General features: G+C 59.7%; 1 long non-coding RNA gene across 1 annotated transcript; it reads right to left on the reverse strand.

Moving 5' to 3' along the window:
* Positions 1–7,734: 7,734 nt before the first annotated feature.
* Positions 7,735–8,722, reverse strand: LOC142360217 (uncharacterized). The gene is made up of 3 exons (XR_012762890.1): positions 8,652–8,722; positions 7,920–8,279; positions 7,735–7,829 (listed from the first exon to the last, which is right to left on the reverse strand). It is a non-coding gene; the product is annotated as an uncharacterized LOC142360217 (long non-coding RNA).
* Positions 8,723–11,075: the final 2,353 nt, after the last annotated feature.

An 11,075-nucleotide genomic window follows, 5' to 3' on the forward strand; every position in this document is an offset into this window, starting at 1 on the left:
GTACCGCGCATGCGCCACGTGCCGACGGCGCGCCGGAGTGGCCAGTCCCCAGTCCCTGCGCGGAACGCCGGGCTGCAGTACCGCATCGCGGCCAGGGGACGGCGCCAGCGGACACGGCGCGGCGCCCACGCCCAGCCCCACCTCCGGGTCCAGGCAGCGCGCGCCGCCGGCAGGGGGCGGCGCCGCCGGCGGGGGCGGCGCCGCCGCACGGCTCCGGGCAGCGCCCTGCCGCGCGCCTCCCGCTCCGAGCAACCCCCGACTCGCGGCTCCGAGACGGCGCCGCACCCCCGCCGCTCCTTGCCCCCGACCCGGACCCCGACCTCCCGGGGGCTTTTCCCCAGGACCTGCCACTCCATCCACACCCCCACACACCCCGCGCTCACCTTCTCCCTCGCTGCAGCCGCAACCCGGCTACGGCTCCGCTCCTCCCTCGACTCGCACCGGCCCCTCCACAGCCACCCGGGCCACGGCAGCACCGGGCCCTCCACCGGCAGAGGGAGGGGCCGTCGCCATCAGCCGTGCTGCCCGCACCCGGGGCTCCTCCGGCTCCGGCCCACGGCTGGATCCCACGGTGCCGTCATTGGGCAAACACAAAGACCCTCTGAAGCCGTTTGGGCATTTCAGCAAGCAGGCAGGCGTCCTTTATTGCAGCACCGGACACACAGGGCACGGCTCCTCCCAGCGCGCACGGCACCTGTGCCACTCGAGCGGCAGTACCGAATTTTGGTCACCGGGTGGCAGCAGCGAGCTCTTGGACACGGCGCCACCGCGCATTCGCGTCTCCCGAGCCGCAGTAACGAACTTTGCTCACCGGGTGGCAGCAGCGAGCCCTGCGGCACGCCCGGTCGAGGCGCGGCCGCACCGCTTTCTGGGGACCGGACGCAGCGGGAAGGCTGCAGAAAAACACACGGAACTGACCACAGAACTACCCTTCGTCCCGCGCAGCGGGGGCTGTGGCGGGACCAAGCACAATGCCTCGTCGCACATGCCCGAGAGCAATGCGGCTGCCCGGCAGCCGAGTCCCTGAAAACGACACCTCCCGGCATGCCCTGGCTAGCAGGGCTCGGCCGCCCGGCAGCCGGAAGACTACACCTCCCGGCATGCCCCGGGGAGTAGCGTGACCGACAGCGCGCCCCGCGCCCCAGCACTACAGCTCCCAGCACGCCGCGGGAGCTGCGGGCCTCGGCTTGCGGGGACACCGTGCCCGAAACGGCGCTGGACCCCCGCCGCTCCTTGCCTCCCACACGGACCCCGCTCGGCAGGTACCGTCGCCCGCCTCGGGGCTTTCCCCGGGACCCGCCGCTCCATCGACCGCCCCGCGCTCACCTTCTCCCTCCCTGCAGCCGCAGCCCGGTCACGGCTCCGCTCCTCCCTCGGCTCGCACCGGCCCCTCCACGGCCACCCCGGTCACGGCAGCACCGGGCCCTCCACCGGCAGAGGGAGGGGCCGTCGCCATCAGCCGTGCTGCCCGCACCTGGGGCGGCCCCGGCCCACGGCTGGAGCCCGGCAGGAACAGGGGGCCGTCGCCCCTGCCCCACAGCCCGTCCCCTCCTCCCCTGGGCTCTGGCGCAGCCCCTCGTCCCGTGCAAACCACGCACAAACGCAGCCGCGAGGGCAAAAGGGACCGCAGGTCTTTATTCAGTCACGCACCCAGCCAGTCCCGGGAGCCGCTCTGCTCCGGGGCTCGGGGCCCCCGATGCTCCCTCTGCCCCTCCGACACCTCGGCAGTCCTTCCCGCAGCTGCGCCCGTTGCTCCAGCAGGGAACAGTCGGTCAGTCCGCTCCCGGAGCGATGCGCTGCTCGGCAGAGGCCGCCAAAAATGAGGAGCAGGGTGCAGGCCACTACAAGAGAGGAGAAAAGTGACAGCGGCGGTGTAACGAGAAAGCACGAAGCAGGGAAAGGGACAGCGAGAGAAGGACGGGGACAGGCAGTCCCACAGAGATGGAGAAAGAAGCAGCAGGAAGAGAGGAAGAGTGGCAGCAGAAAGAAGAAGAGGGAGCAGGACAGAGACCGAAAAAGGATGGGGGAGCAGGACAGAGGCGCAGAAAAAACCTGCAACGGGCAGCACGACAGGAAGGGAGGAAAAAAGAATAGGGGCAGGGACCCGGACTGAGACAGATGGGGAAAGACAAAAAAAAAAAGCTACAAAAACAGGGCAGAGAGGGAGGAATGAGACAACATGGACAGGGAGCCGGGAACGCAAACGACGGAGGGAAGGGGCGAGGGTGGGCAGGACAACACGAAACAAACCACATAGCTACACGCTACAGGGAAAAGAGGGAAGACTTAAGAAGTAGGGAGCGGGAGCTGAACAAAAGAGAGCCAGAGAGCAAAAAGCCAGAGAGTAATGCGTACAGAAAGAAAGGGGGGGGGATTCTAAAACAGGGTCATCGGGGAGACAGACACAAGTAAGAAGGACAAAGGACAAAAGCAACAGGCTACGAGGTGGAGAGGGAAGAATCAATGAATATGGACAGAGCGCTGGCCAGAGAGAGACCGAGAAAGGCAAAAGATGGCACGGGTGACAGGGCAGAGAGGAAGGAATTTAAAAACCAGGCACAGGGAGTCGGACAGAGGGAAAGGCAGAAATAAAAGGAGAAAAAGTGACGGGCCACGGGGCAGAGAGGGAGGAATGGATAAAGAGCAACAGGGGACCGGACAGAGCACAATGGAGAATGGAAAAAAAGCAAAAGCACGCTCCAGGGAAGACGGAGGGATTGAAGAACCGCGACCAGGAGCTGGACAGCGAGACACAGAGGAAGACCAAAAAACCAACGAAACAAAACCAGTGATGGGCTACAAGATGGGCTGGGGGAAGCAAAAAACAGCGCCAGGGAGCTGGACACAGAGAGATGGAGACAGACAGACCAATAGCGTGGGGCTACAGGGGGCAGAGGGACGAATTAAACACTGAGGACGGGGAGCCAGACAGAGAGAGAGGGAGATCGCGGAGAACAGTGGTGGGTGCAGGAAGAAGAGGTAAGAGTTAATAAATGGGGACAGGGAGCCGCACAGGGAGGGACCGAGAAAGGCAAACACAGCAGCAGGGCATAGGGCAGAGAGGAAGAACTAAAAAACAAGGGCAGTGAGACAGACATAGAGAGATGGAGAAAAGAAAAAAGCAATGGGTGATGTGGCAGAGAGGGAGGACTTAAAAACAGGCACGGGAAGCAAGAAAGACTGAAAGGCGGGGGGGCGGGGCTGAATCCAATAGGCAACAGGATGGAGAGGGAGGACTTAAAAGTGAGGGACGAGAAGCTGGGAAGACAGAGAGGTGGAGAAAGAAACAGAATCACAACACGCTACAGTGCCAAGAAGGAAGAAGCTGAACAACAGGGACAGGGAGCCAGACAAAGAGAGCCAGAGAAAGAAAAAATACCGACGGGCCACAGGACAGAGAGGGAGGAATGAAACAATAGGGATCCGGAGCCGGGCAGTCAGAGAGCGAGGAAGAAGAAATAGCCAGGGGCAATAAGGCAGAGAGAGAAGGCGGCAAAAACAGGGATCTGGACCAGATCGATGACAAAAGACAAGGACAGTGATGGGCTATAGGGAGGAATGCGAAGACAGGGGCGAGGCGCCAGATGCGGAGCAAGGCACACAGGAAGTACAGCAAAAGCTAGAGAGCAGAGAGGGAGGAATTAAACCACAGGGATAGGGAGCCGGGGAGGGAGCTGGAAAAAGGGATGCAGGAGGGGAGACGAGGAGGAATTAAAAAATTGGGATCCAGAGACCGAGAAAGAAGTAAAATTGCCACAGGCTAAAGGGCCCAGAAGGAAGAAATTGAAAACCAGGGAGCAGAAGCCAGCCAGAGAGAGACGCAGAAAGGAAAAACCACGATGGGCTCCCAGACGGAGAGGGAGGAATTTCAAAAAGGAAGGGAGCGGGAGCCATACACAGAGAGACAGAAAAAGGGAAGATAGCAACAGGCCACAGGGCAGCGAGGGAAGAACTGAAAAGTAGGGACAGGAAGCCGGACAGAGCGCAACGAGAAAGAAATGGCCGGGGGGGAAACACAGCACCACCACCTGCGACAGGCTACAGGGCTAGCCCAAGCTGGCCAGTGGAAATATTCCGTACCACAGACGTCACGCGCAGCTTATAAATGGGGGCTGGCTGCGGGGCAGGAATCAGCTCTTCTCGTTTCCGCGAGTTGGAACCCGCTCTCGTCCGGGAGGTCAAACTATTTTGGAATTTAGCGAAACTTGCGATTTCCGGGTTCCGCAATCGCTGTTCGGGGACTGCCTGTGCACCGGTCATCGGGTGGTGAGAGAAACTGTACTGCGTATAGTTTGGTTCGCATGTGCGTTGTTGCAATTATTATCATCGTTATTAGAATTATCAACAGTATTTCCTTTGTTGCCTTACTAAACTGTCTTTATCTCAACCGACAAGTTTTACCTTTGGTCCATTTGTCCTCCGCATCCCGCTGGGGAGGGAACGGGCCGGGGGTGGGGGCTGTGAGCGAGCAGCTCTCTAGTGCTTAGTTGCCGGCTGCCAAGTTAAACCATGACAGACAGAGAGGGAGGAATTAAAAAAAAACAGGACTGGGAGCAATCTACAGAGAGACGTCCGGGAACGAAAGTGTAAACAGCACCGCGTACAGGGCAGAGAGGGAGGAATTCAACAAAAATAATAAGTAAAGACAGGGAGCCGGACAGAGGGACACAGAGACAGAGAAAACAGCAATGGGCTACAAGACAGAGAGGGGGGGATTAAAAAATCCTGGCGGGGAGCCGGACCGGGAGAGACGGCAAAAGAAATGAAATCGCGCCGTGGCACAGGGAAGACAGGAGGACAACATTGAAAACCAGGGCCTGGGAACTGGAAAGAGAGCGCCAGAGAATGAAAGAACTCCTGACGGGCTCTAGGGCAGAGACAGGAGGAACGAAAAAACAGGGGCGGGGAGACAGAGAGAGACAGAGAGAGAGAAATAAGAGGGGGGGAAAGCAACAGGCCGCAGGCTCCGGAGGGAGGAAGTGCGAAAGAGGGGCTGGGAGCCGCACAGGGAGAGGGTGGAGAAACAGACCTGCAGAAGTGACAGGGTATGGGGCAGAGAGGGAGGAACTTAAAAAAATCAGGACCTTGAGCCAGAAGAGACGGAGAAAATAAAAATGGTGACGGGTAACAGGGCAGAGAGGGAGGAATGAAAAAACAGGGACAGGAAGCCAGAACAGAGAGACTGCGAAGGCAAAAAGTCCCGACAGCTTCCGCAGAGAGGGCGAGGAACTGAAACTTAGAGACAGGGAGTTGGACAGAGAGAGACAGAGAAAGAAAAAGAGAAAAAAGACGGAGATGCAGAAAGGGAAAAGGAGCGACAGGACAGAGAGGGAGGAATTCAAAATGAGAGGCAGGGAGCAGAATAGAGAGAGATAGAGAAAGAGGCAGACGCGCAACGTGCTACGGAGCTGAGAAGGAAGACCTTGAACCAGAGGGACAGGGAGCCGGACAGAGAGTCCCAGAGACGGCAAAAGTACCGACGGGCTATAGGGCAGAGAGGGGGGAAAGCAAAAACCGTGATCGGGAGCCAGACAGAAAGAGATAGGGAAGGAAAAAAAAGCCACGGGCTACAGGGCAGAGAGAGGGAGGACCTAAAAGATGGGGACAGGGAGCTGGTCAGAGATGGAGAAAGCAGGTACACGGGAGCGGGGAGGGGGTTGGAGGGGGCAGGGAGGAAAAAAAAGCCAAAAAAATCACAGCAGTGTGGGAAAGAGAGGGATCCAGGGGAGAGCCCGGGATGCAGAAGAGGGGCGACAGGGCCCCGAGGGCCCGGCACTCACCGCAGATCTCGCTCTCGGCGCTGCCGGGAGACTCTGCCGCTTCAGGCGCTTCTCTCTCCTGCTCTCCTCCCTTCCTCTTCCGTAACTCCGGTCGCTTGGCTGTCCCCCACCTAAGAGAAAACGTCCATGTCTCGCAGCTCTTGCGAGACAAGGCTCCCTAGACACGTAGCCTCGCCTGCTCACGCACTACGCGCAGGAACAAGACAAGAGGGAAAGAGAGAGAGTGAGAGAATGACGAGCGGGCAGCAGAACTGACGGATCAAGAGAGAAACTGAATCAGGGGAATAAAGAACGCCGGAGGGAGACAAACATACAGGCAACAAGCCAGATGGACGAGGGCAGAAGACACACAGATCAGGACAAAGAGGTGGAGAAAGTGAAAACAGTGATGGGCTGCAGGATGAGAAAAAAGGCCAAGGAGCAGGACAGAGGAGAATAACGGGACAGCAAGCTGGACAGGGGCATATAGCAAGAAACAAAGGGACAGGCAGCAGTATGGAGATATACAGACAAAGAGTTACGGGGAGGATGGAGGACAGAGAGAATGAGAGAAAAGGGACAGGGAGGGGGGCACAGATGGAGAAAGAAATGCTGGCGACAGAGAGAGGAAGAAAGCGACAGGACAGAGGCAGAGAGGTAGAGAAAGGAAGAAAAAAGTAGCGACGAGTAGGAGGCCAGAGGCACAAGGAAAAGACAGGAGGAAGGACAGAGTGACAGAGAAAACCGGTGAGGGACAGGACGCCAGAAAGAAAGATACTGTGAAAGAGAGCGCGACAGGGAGCAGGACGCTGGGACAGACAGCAACCGAGAGCAACCGAGAGAACGGCAGCGAGGTGGAGCACAAGAGAAAACAGGGACTGAGAGCAAGACCGAGGGGTGAAGCAATAAATAATGGGGCTGGGGAGCAGGACAGCAGAAGAGAGAGACAGAGAAGGGGACACATAAGACAACCGCAAACTGAGAGGGAGAAGGAGAAGAGCACAGAGGGTCACAGACAAAAAGAGAGGGACGGCAGAAAGAGAAAAACAAGACGAGGGAGAAGGACTGAGGAGCAGAGAGAAAAAAGTACAGGGAAAAGGACAGAGATGCAGAAAACAAGGCAAGACTGGAGCCAGAACACAGGGCAAAACTGACAAGGACAGGCAGCGCAACAAAGGGATGGAGGAGGAAAGAACAGTGATGGGCCGCAGCACAGAGGAAAAGAGAGAAAAAGAGCAAGAAGAGCAAGAGAAGGAGAATGACAGGAGGGTGTAGACAGAAAGACTGGGACACATCAAAGGGGCACTTGGGGGACACACACATCGGAAGGGTAGAAAGGGAAAGGGAGGGATGGGGAGCAAGACAGCGTGATAGAGCGAGATGGAGGAAATGGAGTGCAAGGGCGCAGAAAAGCAGAGGTACTGGGAAGAGGAAAGAACGTCAGGGAGAGAAAGGTGAGGGTGGGGAGCAGGAGAGAGGTAGAGAACAAAAAAAATAGCCACAGGCAGAATAACAGAAATACGGAGAATAAAAAATTACTTCCAGGCAGCAGGACAGAGGCACAGAGCAAGAGGAACAAAAAACCACAGGGAGAAGGACGGGTAACACACAGCACGACACTGCGGGAGTGAGAGGACGGAACAGAGCAAGGCAGAGGAATGAGGAGCAAAAAAAAAAAAACAACCCAGCAAACAAAAAGGGAACTGGACAGAGATAGGCAGCAGGGCACAGAGATGGAGAAAGAAAAAACAGCAACAAGGACAGGGAATGAGGAATAGAGAGGAAAAGAGCGGGACAGGGAAACAAATACAGACAAAAGAAGGGGAGGTACAGGGAAGGAAAAGAAAAGCTGGGGGGGGGGGGGGAGGAGGAATCACAGCAGCATGGGAGAGAGAAGGATCCAGGGGAGGGCCCGGGACGCAGAAGAGGAGCGACAGGGCCCCGGAGGCCCGCCACTCACCGCAGCTCTCACTCTCGGCGCTGCCGGGAGACTCTGCCGCTTCAGGCGCTTCTCTCTCCTGCGCTCCTCCCTTCCTCTTCCGTAACTCCGGTCGCTTGGCTGTCCTACACCTAAGAAAAAACGCGCATGTGTCGCGGCTCTTAGGAGACGAGGCTCCCTAGGCACGTAGCCTCGCTCGCTCACGCGCTCCACAACCGTACCATGCTGCTGCTGGTGACACATACAGACCCTGCGGGACACGCTGGCGGCCTGGCCTGCTGCAGGCTACCAAGAGGGAGCCTTCCTCACCCGCAGAGGCAGGCTCTCTCCTGCCTGCGGAGCCAGGCAGCTGCCAGCCAGGTGGCCTTCCATTTTTTCTTCTTCTTCAGCCTTCTCGGGACTCTCCAGCTTCAGCCCCGCCAGCTCCCGTCCGCCGCCACTCAGCGCTCCGCCTCTCCCTTTTCGCCCCCACGACGCCAGGAGACCGAGGCCCGGCACACACAGCCCTCACAAGCCTGGAGCGGGCGCAGCCAACGGCATCCCCAGGGCAGGAACGGACAAACGCGTCCTCAGCGCGGCCCCTGCCACAGAGAAAGAAGCAGCGGCGACCGCGTTAAGGGAGGACGAGGCACGCTCGAGGCCCAGTGTGCCGCCCGCACCACGGGCCTTGGGGGAGGCCGGGGGCTCCGGGACAGGCTTCAGGGGACGTGCTGGAGCTGGGGGCGGCTGCGCGGGGCGAGCGGGGCCGGGGAGCGCTGCCGAGTTGGGGGGGGTGCCCGCCTCCTTCCCCCCTTCCCTTCCGTCACCTCCCGCCTCTGGCTCCGGGGCTGCCCGCACCCGCCTCGCCTCCAGCGCACCGGCAGCCTGTCACAGCGGACGGCTCGAAGCTTCCCGTCCCACCACCCTCGGGCAACCACCACGCACCCCCGCACCCGCCGGAGGGGAGCCCGCGCCTCACGGCTGGCCTCTCTGCTCCCCCGCCGCCCCGGCACCCGACACCAGGGCGCCGCCATGCTGCTGCGCCGCACTGCGCATGCGCCACGCGCCGACGGCGCGCCGGAGGGGCCACAGCCTGCGCGCAACGCCTGGCTGCAGTACCGCTCCGGGTCGGGGCAGCGCGCGCCGCCGGCACGGGGCGGCACCTCCGCACGGCTCCGGGCAGCCCCCGACTCGCGGCTCCGACACGGCGCCGAACCCCCGCCCCTCCCTGTCCCCGACACGGACCCCGCCCTCCCGGGGGCTTTTCCCCGGGACGCGCTGCTCCATCCACCTCCCCCCCCACCCCGCGCTCACCTTCTCCCTCGCTGCAGCCGCAGCCCGGCCACGGCTCCGCTCCTCCCTCGGCTCGCACCGGCCCCTCCACGGCCACCCCCGTCACGGCAGCACCGGGCCCTCCACCGGCAGAGGGAGGGGCCGTCGCCATCAGCCGTGCTGCCCACACCTGGGGCTCCCCGGGCCCACGACTGGAGCCCGGCAGGAACAGGGGGCCGTCGCCCCTGCCCCACGGCCCGTCCCCTCCTCCCTTGGGCTCTGGCGCAGCCCCTCGTCCCGTGCAAACCAAGCACAAATGCAGCCGCGAGGGCAAAAGGGACCGCAGGTCTTTATTCAGTCACGCACCCAGCCAGTCTCGGGAGCCGCTCTGCTCCGGGGCTCGGGGCCCCCGATGCTCCCTCTGCCCCTCCGACACCTCGGCAGTCCTTCCCGCAGCTGCGCCCGTTGCTCCAGCAGGGAACAGTCGGTCAGTCCGCTCCCGGAGCGATGCGCTGCTCGGCAGAGGCCGCCAAAAATGAGGAGCAGGGTGCAGGCCACTACAAGAGAGGAGAAAAGTGACAGATGGCTGGACAGCGGCGGTGTAACGAGAAAGCACGAAGCGGGGAAAGGGACAGCGAGAGAAGCACGGGGACAGGCAGTCCCACAGAGATGGAGAAAGAAGCAGCAGGAAGAGAGGAAGAGTGGCAGCAGAAAGAAGAAGAGGGAGCAGGACAGAGACCGAAAATGAAGAACGGGGAGCAGGAAGGAGATGCAAAAAAAAACCCTGTAGCATTGAAAGAGGAAAAAAGAATAGCGGCAGGGACCTGGGCAAAGAGAGATGAGGAAATAGAATAGAATAGACATGGAGAAAGCAGTAGATCTGTGACGCGCTATGGAGCCGAGAAGGAAGGCCTCAAATCAAGGGACAAGGAGCCAGACAAAAGAGCACCAGAGACAGCAAAAGTACTGACAGGCTACAGAGCAGGAGGAAAGCAAAAGTAGTAACCGGGAGCTGAACAGAAAGAGGGGAAGACGGAAAAAAACGCCACGGGCTGCAGGGCAGAAAGAGGGAGGACCTAAAAGATGGGGACAAGTCAGAGACAGATGGAGAAAGACGGTACACAAGAGCAGAAAAAAAAATAGTCGTAGCAGTGTGGGAAAGAGAGGGAGCCAGGGGAGGGCCCAGGATGCAGAAGAGGGGTGACAGGGCCCCGAGGGCCCAGGACTCACCGCAGCTCTCGCTCTCGGTGCTGCCGGGAGACTTGGACACTTCAGATGCTTCTCTCTCCTTCTCTCTTCCCTTCTTCTTCTGTAACTCAAATCGTTTGGCTCGCCTCCACCTGAGAGAAAATGCATGTGGTTGTCTTAGAGCTCATACGAGACGCGGCTTCCTAGACAAGAAGCCTCACTGCACACTGTATGCAGGAATAGGACAGAGAAAGAGAAAGAATATGATGAGTGGGAAGCAGAACTCACAGATCGAGAGAGAACTTGAATCAGAGGAATAAACAAGGCAGGAAAGAGAGATAAAGACAGGGAAGAAGCCGGAAGAAAAGGGCCTTTCTGGCCTCTACTCGCACCCCCCAGCCTCCCATCTCTTTCCAGCCTCCTTTTTTTCTGGCCTCTACTCTCACCCCTGGCCTCCCACCCCTCTGCGGCCTCCCACCCCTCTGCGGCCTCCTTTTTTTCTTTCTGGCCTCTACTCTCGCCCCTGGCCTCCCACCCCTCTGCAGCCTCCCACCCCTTTCCGGCCTCCTTTTTTTCTTTCTGGCCTCTACTCTCGCCCCCGGCCTCCCACCCTGCTGCGGCCTCCCACCCCTTTCCGGCCTCCTTCTTTTTCTGGTCTCTACTCTCGCCCCCAGCCTCCCACCCCTCATCAGCCTCCTACCTCCCATTTTGCTGGCCTCTACATAGTTCAGCTTCCCACCCCTCTGCAACCTCCTACCTCTTTCCAGCCTCCACTCCCCGCCCCGAGCTTCCCACCCCCGTCCCCACACACTGACAGAAAGAGAAAAACAACAGTGAACAGGGAAAAAGGTATTAAGAAACAAAGAAAGGGTCAGACGAAGAAGAGGGTGGTTAGGGTTGGAACCCCAACACAAACCAGCAAGGGGCTAGTGGACAGA

The sequence above is a fragment of the Opisthocomus hoazin genome, unplaced genomic scaffold, assembly GCF_030867145.1.
Source record: "Opisthocomus hoazin isolate bOpiHoa1 unplaced genomic scaffold, bOpiHoa1.hap1 HAP1_SCAFFOLD_220, whole genome shotgun sequence".
Classification (NCBI taxonomy): domain Eukaryota; kingdom Metazoa; phylum Chordata; class Aves; order Opisthocomiformes; family Opisthocomidae; genus Opisthocomus; species Opisthocomus hoazin.